Here is a 10,829-nt window from a genome sequence, read left to right as displayed (position 1 = left end):
TTGGAAACACTTCTACATATTTTTGATACAATATGGACTTCAGGGAATTTCCCAACTTCGTGGCGTAAAGCCATAGTAGTCAAAGCCTGGCCGGGATCACACTGATCCGTCTAATTACAGACCAATCTCTTTAACGAGTTGCGTCTGTAAAACCATGGAACGAATAGTAAATAATAGATTAACATGGTATCTTGAAACCAATAATCTCATAACAAATATTCAATGTCGTGTCAGGAAAAATCGTAGTACCATTGATCATTTGGTACGTTTAGAATCCTTTGTCAAAAATGCAGTTGTAAATAAGCAACATGCAGTATCGATATTCTTTAAACTCGAGAAAGCATACGATACCACCTGGAAGCATGGCATTTTAAAGGATTAACATGATTTTGGTTTAAGGGGTCGTTTACCTCTTTTTATATTACAGTTTTTAATAGACATGCAATTTCAAGTTCGAAGGGGTTCAACCCTGTCTGACCATTATAATCAGGATCAGGGTGTCCCACAAGGCAGTATTTTGTCTGTCACATTGTTTAGTATTAAGATTAACAGTTCATCAAAGGTTTGAAACGATTCAATTGATGGATCACTTTTTGTGGATGATTTTAACATTTCTTGCCACGGTAAGAATATGCATACTATTGAACGGCAACTTCAGCTGTGTTTAAACAAAATAAATAGATGGTGTCTTGAAAACGGCTCTAAATTTTCTAAATTAAAAACTAATGGTATACATTTCTGCTGTAAGTATACACCACATAAAGACCCAGAACTGTTTTTAAATGGCACTCCCATCAAGGTTGTAAAAGAGGCCAAGTTCTTGGGTCTGATTTTCGACTCCCATTTAACCTTTCTTCCGCATATTAAATCCCTAAAAACTAAATGCCTGAAGGCACTTGACTTATTGAAAGTCGTTTCTAATTCAAAGTGGGGACTACCCCCACACACACACACACACACACACACACACACCTATATAGATCACTGGTCCGCTATTAGATTCTGTCCACCACCAAGGTCTGAGACTTTGTCTTGGGTCATTCAGACAACTCCTGTTGACAGTCTCTACGTCGAGGCAGTTGAACCATCTCTTACCCAACGCCGTATAAAACTATCATTACAATATATTACCAAACTATATTCTAACGAGTCTAATCCTGCATTTCACTGCATCTTTAATCCTCTTTATGAGGATTTGTGCAACAAGAAATCTTCTCTTGTTCCGCCTCTTCCGCTTAGGATTAAGCAATTCATTACTGATGCCGGCATTGAGCTGGAAAATCTCCTTCCCGTCCTTGGCAATTGGTTAGGCCACAAGTCGACCTAACACTCACTAAATTTTAAAAAATCAGAAACTAATGACTTATTATATAAACAAGAATATTATCAATTAAAAAGTAAATATAATACATATAAATCCTTATTTACAGATGGTTCCAAGGATGATGGCGAGGTTGCTTGTGCCACTGTCATTGGGTCCAAAACAATATCTTCCAGTTTACCCAATGACAGTTCAATTTTCAGAGCAGAAGCAAACGCAATACTAACAGCTCTTAAATATATAAATAGACACCCTAAATATAAACAATTTATAATATTTTCAGACTCTCTTTCTTGCCTTCAGGCGATTAAAAATATTTCTAATAGCTGAAGGGATGGTGTAAATCCAGCTAGGGTCCATGCAGTAAGCAAATGTACTGTAAGTCCCCATGGTCCCTAGTAGTGGTGATCTACCTTCAGCTGTTGGCAATATATAGCCTGTTTTTACCTTGTATTGTCATCTATAGTTAAACTGTTTTAGATTTAAGTACTAGTTTTAGATTCGTATCTGTGATAATCTAGTTATTTTACTGTCCTTCGTTGACAGGTTTTTATAGTTTACCATTGCTTACTATGCATAAAATTAATTGTTCTCGTCACGATATGGCTGAAATATTGCCGATGTGAGGTTAACTTTTAACTCACTCACTCACTCACTCAGCCGTTAGCGACGTAGACAAATCTCGCCATACATTTAAAAACACACATATTCTACGATGAAAAATAGCGGAGAGTTTTATATAAGTAACACCACACACAATTTCAGTCGGGAAGGATATATCAAACATATAAGTAACACCACACACAATTTCAAACGGGAAGGATATATTACATATATAACTAACACCACACACAATTTCAGACGGGAAGGATATTTCAAACATATAACTAACACCACACACAATTTCAAACGGGAAGGACATATCACATCTATAAGGAACACCGCACAAAATTTCAGACGGGAAGGATATATCAAACATATAACCAACACCACACACAATTTCAAACGGGAAGGACATATCACATATGTAAGTAACACCGCACAAAATTTCAGACGGGAAGGATATATCAAACATATAACTAACACCACACACATTTTCAGACGGGAAGGACGTATCACATATATAACTAACACCACACGAAATCTCAGACGGGAAGGATGTATCAAACATATAACTAACACAACACACAATTTCAGACGGGAAGGACATATCACATATATAACTAACACCACACACAATTTCAGACGGAAAAGATATGTCACTTATATAACTAACACCACACAATTTCAGACGGGAAGGATATATTACATATTTAACTAACACCACGCACAAGTTAAGACAGGAAGGATATATTACATATATAACTAACACCACTCACAATTTCAGACGGGAGGGATATATCACATATATAACTAACACCACACAATTTCAGACGGGAAGGATATATCCCACATATAACTAACACCACGCACAATTTCAGACAAGAAGGATATATCGCATCTATAACTAACACTACTCACAATTTCAGACGGGAAGGATATATCCCATATATAACTAACACCGCACACAATTTTAGACGGGAAGGATATATCCCATATATAACTAACACCGCACACAATTTCAGACGGGAAGGATATATCCCATATATAGCTAACACCGCACACAATTTCAGACGGGAAGGATATATCCCATATATAACTAACGCCACACACAATTGCAGACAGGAAGGATATATTACATATATAACTAACACCACTCACAATTTCAGACGGGAGGGATATATCACATATATAACTAACACCACACAATTTCAGACGGGAAGGATATATCCCACATATAACTAACACCACGCACAATTTCAGACAAGAAGGATATATCGCATCTATAACTAACACTACTCACAATTTCAGACGGGAAGGATATATCCCATATATAACTAACACCACACACAATTTTAGACGGGAAGGATATATCCCATATATAACTAACACCGCACACAATTTCAGACGGGAAGGATATATCCCATATATAACTAACACCGCACACAATTTCAGACGGGAAGGATATATCCCATATATAACTAACGCCACACACAATTGCAGACAGGAAGGATATATTACATATATAACTAACACCACTCACAATTTCAGACGGGAGGGATATATCACATATATAACTAACACCACACAATTTCAGACGGGAAGGATATATCCCACATATAACTAACACCACGCACAATTTCAGACAAGAAGGATATATCGCATCTATAACTAACACTACTCACAATTTCAGACGGGAAGGATATATCCCATATATAACTAACACCGCACACAATTTTAGACGGGAAGGATATATCCCATATATAACTAACACCGCACACAATTTCAGACGGGAAGGATATATCCCATATATAACTAACACCGCACACAATTTCAGACGGGAAGGATATATCCCATATATAACTAACGCCACACACAATTGCAAACGGGAAGGATATATCCCATATATAACTAACACCGCACACAATTTCAGACGGGAAGGATATATCCCATATATAACTAACACCACACACTATTTCAGACGGGAAGGATATATCACATATATAACTAACACCACACACAATTTCAGACGGGAAGGATATATCAAACATATAACTAACACCACACACAATATTAGACGGGAAGGATATATCACACATATAACTAACACCACACATAATTTCAAACGGGAAGGATATATTACATATTTAACTAACACCACACACAATTGCAGACAGGAAGGATATATTACATATATAACTAACACCACTCACAATTTCAGACGGGAGGGATATATCACATATATAACTAACACCACACAATTTCAGACGGGAAGGATATATCCCACATATAACTAACACCACGCACAATTTCAGACAAGAAGGATATATCGCATCTATAACTAACACTACTCACAATTTCAGACGGGAAGGATATATCCCATATATAACTAACACCACGCACAATTTTAGACGGGAAGGATATATCCCATATATAACTAACACCGCACACAATTTCAGACGGGAAGGATATATCCCATATATAACTAACACCGCACACAATTTCAGACGGGAAGGATATATCCCATATATAACTAACGCCACACACAATTGCAGACAGGAAGGATATATTACATATATAACTAACACCACTCACAATTTCAGACGGGAGGGATATATCACATATATAACTAACACCACAATTTTCAGACGGAAGGATATATCCCACATATAACTAACACCACGCACAATTTCAGACAAGAAGGATATATCGCATCTATAACTAACACTACTCACACAATTTCAGACGGGAAGGATATATCCCATATATAACTAACACCACACACAATTTTTAGACGGAAGGATATATCCCATATATAACTAACACCGCACACAATTTCAGACGGGAAGGATATATCCCATATATAACTAACACCGCACACAATTTCAGACGGGAAGGATATATCCCATATATAACTAACGCCACACACAATTGCAAACGGGAAGGATATATCCCATATATAACTAACACCGCACACAATTTCAGACGGGAAGGATATATCCCATATATAACTAACACCACACACTATTTCAGACGGGAAGGATATATCACATATATAACTAACACCACACACAATTTCAGACGGGAAGGATATATCAAACATATAACTAACACCACACACAATATTAGACGGGAAGGATATATCACACATATAACTAACACCACACATAATTTCAAACGGGAAGGATATATTACATATTTAACTAACACCACGCACAAGTTAAGACAGGAAGGATATATTACATATATAACTAACACCACTCACAATTTCAGACGGGAAGGATATATCACATATATAACTAACACCACACACAATTTCAGACGGGAAGGATATATTACATATATAACTAACACCACGCACAATTTCAGACGGGAAGGATATATCCCATATATAACTAACACCACACACAATTTCAGAGGGGAAGGATATATCACATATATAAGTAACACCACACACAATTTCAGACAGGAAGGATATATCACATATATAAGTAACACCACACACAATTTCAGACAGGAAGGATATATCACATGTATAACTAACACCACACACAAAATGAAAGACACCACCCACTCCACATCCCTCCGCTCCACTCCGCTCATTCACTCACTAGCCCTACTGCGCTCTGCTCCGCTCACTCGCTATGCTCCGCTCCAGTCCATCCAATTCCATTCCTCTCACTACGCTCCACTCTATTTCTCCCAGCTCACTCCTCTCCACCCACCTCCGATCCAATACTCCACTCATCCGCTCCGCTCACTCACCTGCTCCACTCCACTCACCTCCACTCAAAACCAACCACATAGCTCCATCCACCCATTCCTCTACAGTCAGCTCCTCTCCCTACGCACCACTCACTTACTCACTCACTCTCACTCACATACACCACCCCCACAACTCACTAATCTCCACTCCTGTCCAATCCACTCACTTTGCAACTGCTATTCCTATTTCGTAAAAATACTTTCCATGTTTTTTAAGTGTGGTGGGGAGCCTTTTGCTGCGAATATTTTTGGTGCAAACATTGTACATTGATTACTTTATTCTGTTTGTCACAGTGCAACACCACACCACACTGTGTATGTAGCAGTGAAAAAAACATGTCATTTTCTGAATGAGAAATTCAAGAACCTGAATCACAGGCATCTCAACAATGAAAGTTCAGAAATGGAGTCCACCTCCTGTGTTTTTTACTGTATTGAGATTTGATACAGAGGAACAAGGGGAAAGACGACTTATGTTAATTTCCAACTCTGTGTAAATGGAAACCTGTAAATGGAGAAATGATTGACAAAATAACTTTCAAAGTGACGTAGATGCCATAGCTTCATTAAACATTTATTACAATGTTATCATGTACGGAGTTTCATGCACAAAATGGACATTCGTTTAGTAGAATTTATTTTTTATTCATAACATATCTTCTGAGGATCTTACTGGAATTTCAAGATTTCTCCTGGCTTGCATCATTACTCCCATATCACTGGCCAGCAAATTTGTACGGGGAAATATTTAGACATGCAGAGGGTCACTTAATTTGAAACATTAGCTTAAGCGGTGGGGGGAAAGCATTTTCATTGTATTAAAATTTTATCCCATCACCACCCCCCCACCCCCCACCTACCCCATTAGCCGCCATAAATTATGAAAGGCCTCTTAAATGGGTTTGTGTATGGTGGTCAACATTCAACTGCTGGTGATCTATAGCCTGTTCTTATATCGTACTGTTGTCTCTCGTGATATATTTTTATAATAGCGTTCTAGTTTTAAATTAAGAGCTGTGATATTCTAATAGTTTTACTGTCCTTCGATGACAGGTTTTTTACGTTATACATTTATTGATTTGAATATTAATATCAACTGTTCTCGACATGGCTGCAATATTGCCGATGTGACGTTAAATTTTAACTCACTCACTCATTAAATGGGTTTGTTTCTTACTTTCTAAATTGTAAATATTCAGAGACGAAGCGTTAGTCTTGTACAGGTATGACACAGCGATATATACATATCACGTGATCAGAGACCCGCACAGTTGCTTATGTTACCAGTCTGAGGCGAGTGTCGGGAAGGACGGTTGGGTTTACTGTTGTGGGCCTGCTTACATGTGTATGTAGTTTACATGCGTGTGTGTACAATGGCTAGTACATTCAACAGGTATCGAAGCAGCAACCACGCAAGCTCATTTTTTTTCCGACAAGATATGAACTGTTCACGGCTCACACCGCCCACGGTAGTGCCTGTAAGTACTCGTCAAACAGGTATCCATGTTGTATATTCTCATATCGGTTAGACTTGCAGTGTGTGTTCGCATGGTATAAACACGACTGTGATGTATCGTTCACGACTGTAATGTATCGTATGGACTGAGCTACTTTGCGGGGAGGGAGTTATCTGTGTATATCACCAGGTAAGATGTCGGCGATCATTTAGTAGCGCGGCTCGTGTGTTGAGTCGTCGTGACCTAAATCCCCACCTTTCGGACCTCCACCCCACGCCTACCCCGCCATTGATCCACTGTGCTGGTTGTGTATTGTGTATTGTCGCCTCTGTCAACCTGATGAGGCGCTTCTCTCGTTATAAATAGCTCCTCCGCCTCACCTGTGCCTGTAAGCACTCGCCAAACGGGTCGCCATGTTGTATATTCTCGTATCGTCTAGAGTTGCAGCGTGTATTCGCGTGGTATAACACGACTGTAATGTACCGTACACGACTGTGATGTATCGTACACGACTGTAGTGTATCGTATGGACTGGGCTACGTGGCGGGGAGGGAGTTATCTGTGAATATCACCAGGCAAGATGGACGCGATCATTTAGTAGCGCAGCTCGTGTGTTGAGTTGTCGTGATCTAAATCCGCTCGCCATCAAGCCAGGGTTTGTGTATTGTCGCCCGTCGCACCTTTCCAACACCATACACCATCATGCACTAGTGTTATACTTTTGAGGGATGATCAACTTCACACTAATAACAATTGTCCTAACACAGTTTCGTGATTCTTATCTGGAGTTGGTCCAGATATAGTGAGTGAGTGAGTATCCTCAAACATCTTACGGTTTTGTTTCAATTCACGTGCACGACCCATAGCTCGTCTGGTGGTAGTAATTTCATGTACATGCACTGAGTATATAGTGTCCGCATGGATGTCACCTCACTCACTCCATCAATCGCTGTAAAACCCCTCTGTGCCGCTTGAAAAGCCGCCTCTAAAGTCTCAGTTACGGTCCATCGATCACGCACCATTTCACCATTGCTGTTTGACAGTCTGTACACACGTCTCCGGATGGTGTCCTCCCATTTGTGAGAACTCCCAGTTGTGAGACACATTAATTAATGGTTCGTTGCACACAGGTGGTGCTTCCTCATCCCTACGATGAAAGTGGGAACAGCCCTGTTGCTGAAAAGTACCCACAGGAGGCATAGTTCATTAATGAGCATTTATTGTTTTCAATAAAGAACAAGTTAAATACTGAAATACTGAAAAAGATTATCATTATATTTACACAGAAGAAATAGATCATTAAATATTTCATTATGATTTTTGATTCACACATTTTGATGATTTAAGTTATTATGATGTTTGTGTGTCATTATAAAACACTTTTTTACATGGGTCCATATTTGGAGATTTTGACACTTTTCATATTGATCAAGAAGTTACCTACACAAAGTGTTTATTTTTTAAAGCCATTTACCTGAGTAGGTTAATTACTTTATCTTTTATGCTACCTCCACAAGATTCAGTTAAATAGCTAATTCCTAATTAGCTGGGGTTAATCCATTCAATCAGATAGGGGAGTAAGGTGTGTTTTCTTTAGTTACCTACTGCACTGTCTCACAACTGGGAGTCTCACAAGTGGGAGTTCTCACAAATGGGAGTAGACCTCCGGATACTCATTCTGATGCTGAAAATAGATAGAGAAATGGCGCGTGGTCCTGTGCTCAAAGCTCAGGTCACAAATCGGTGAAGTTAAGCAGCGTCGAGCTCGGAGAGTCGTTGGATGGGTGACTGTGGACTGTCCTTGGATGGGTGACTCCTGAGAGTTTCTAGGACTTCAGTCCTGCCCCACAACGAAGCACATGTGACACATGTGGTCTCACCTTGGGCAAGTGAGTTTGTTTAACTTTGTCTCTGTTCACCCAGCAGGAAAATGGGTACCCGGTGGAAAAAAGTCATATGACTGTAACCTTCTAGCGCCTAACAGGCGGCTTGGGGTATCCGGGGTAATAATGGTGCCTTGATTGTTAGCGCTATGAGCATACCTAGTATGGAGTTTGGCGCTATATAAATGGACACATTATTATATAAGGGACACTATGACTGGCATCAACTAACACATACCGCTTGTTATCTACAAGGGTCAATGCCAGTTTGTTTTGTGTCTGTGTGTACAAAGTGTTACTGTGTGACCGAATCAGGTAAAAAGTACACATAACCGTTTCACTGTCAAACAGCGATTCTAAACTTTAAACATGCCATGTCTAAGAACTGTCTTGACTGATTTCTTAATGCCTTTGGCTGTCTTTTTTGAGTCACTGTTTTTTGCATCAGGAAAGAATGCAGTTTAATTTCAACTCTACAAACAATAATATGATGCTTTCACCTGCGTCGGGGTGGTGGGGTGGCCAAGTGGGTAAAGCGTTCGCTTGTGACGCTGAACACCTGGGTTAGATACTCCACATGGGTACAATGTGTGAAGCCCATTCATTGTGTCCCCCACCTTGATATTGCTGGAATATTGCTACAACGAGCGTAAACCTAAACTCACTTCACCTGCTTCGTCCTTCATTTTACCAGTCACCAGTTATTGAGTTAATTTTTTTTCTGAACAGGAGACCAAGCGACATCATGAAAGAACGTACATGTCGGTTACTTTTCCAAACGCCTACTACCATGTCAGTGGATCCTCCCGCGGTAACACTTTTTGGGTTGTACGTCTGTTAAAACAAGCCAACATCATGTTTGATCATGCACCCAATTTGATTATTTACTGTTATGCAGTGTGGCAAGATGTCTATGGAGAATGGAGAAGTCCATTCCAAACATTCGATTCCTGGATTCCCTTCCTACAGAAGAGGAGTTAAAAAGATATTATTTAGAATCAGATAAATGATGTATGTTGGTAGTAGATGGCTTCATGCAACAGGTTTGTTAAAGGTCAATTGTTTTTACATCCTAATACCACACTATCACGATCTGGAAATTCCTGTAATTAACATACAACAATCAGCTTATCCAAAAGGAGAATGTAAAAGAACTATGTGACTAAACACACATCAGTTTGTGTTATTCTCCAAGCCTCGTTTAGCACATGAGTATAATATTTTAGGACAAGCAAAGTGTTTTTCAGAATCTTTTCAAGATGCTGTAGGTAGAAAGAAATATGGTTGTCTGGTGTCGGATTCCTTCCCCTTTGCTGATGAACACTATGGGCGTTTGAGTACAGTGATATTCCCTGATGAGGTGTGCACAGTGTACCTGCTGCAGATGTAGGGTGTTTAGTGTTTGAAATACATAATCTCATATACATACATGTTACATCATTTCACTTTCAACACTCAAAGTGAACAGAACCATGGATGTGAGTGGTCGAGTCGATGATCATGCTTCAGTACCAGACTGGGCAATAATAATACATTTCGACACACGATTAGTGTCTTTCAACAGTCATTGCAGAAGCAGGATTTATGTACACAGGCCATCTGACAAGGTCTACTGTTTCAAATGTAGACTACGAGCACATTCTTGGATACCAGAAGAAGATCCTCTAACTGAACATTTCAGACTGTTTCCACACTGTACCGTGATTCGCTTTTTCATCATATTACCTCAACGTATACGTTCTCCAGTAGGTTTGGCAAACCTTTAAGACATTTACATGTTGCAAAACATCTTACCAGAGAAAA

At 39.3% G+C, this 10,829-nt stretch overlaps 1 long non-coding RNA gene across 1 annotated transcript; it reads left to right on the top strand.

Annotated features, from left to right (window-relative positions):
- The first annotated feature begins 6,977 nt into the window (after positions 1 to 6,977).
- LOC124269192 lies at positions 6,978 to 10,829 on the top strand. The gene is made up of 2 exons (XR_006896453.1): positions 6,978 to 7,332; positions 9,756 to 10,829. It is a non-coding gene; the product is annotated as an uncharacterized LOC124269192 (long non-coding RNA).

Source organism: Haliotis rubra, unplaced genomic scaffold, assembly GCF_003918875.1.
Source record: "Haliotis rubra isolate DU_JTF1 unplaced genomic scaffold, ASM391887v1 Scf1429, whole genome shotgun sequence".
Taxonomy (NCBI): Eukaryota; Metazoa; Mollusca; class Gastropoda; order Lepetellida; family Haliotidae; genus Haliotis; species Haliotis rubra.
This window is presented reverse-complemented; position numbering and strand designations above follow the sequence as displayed.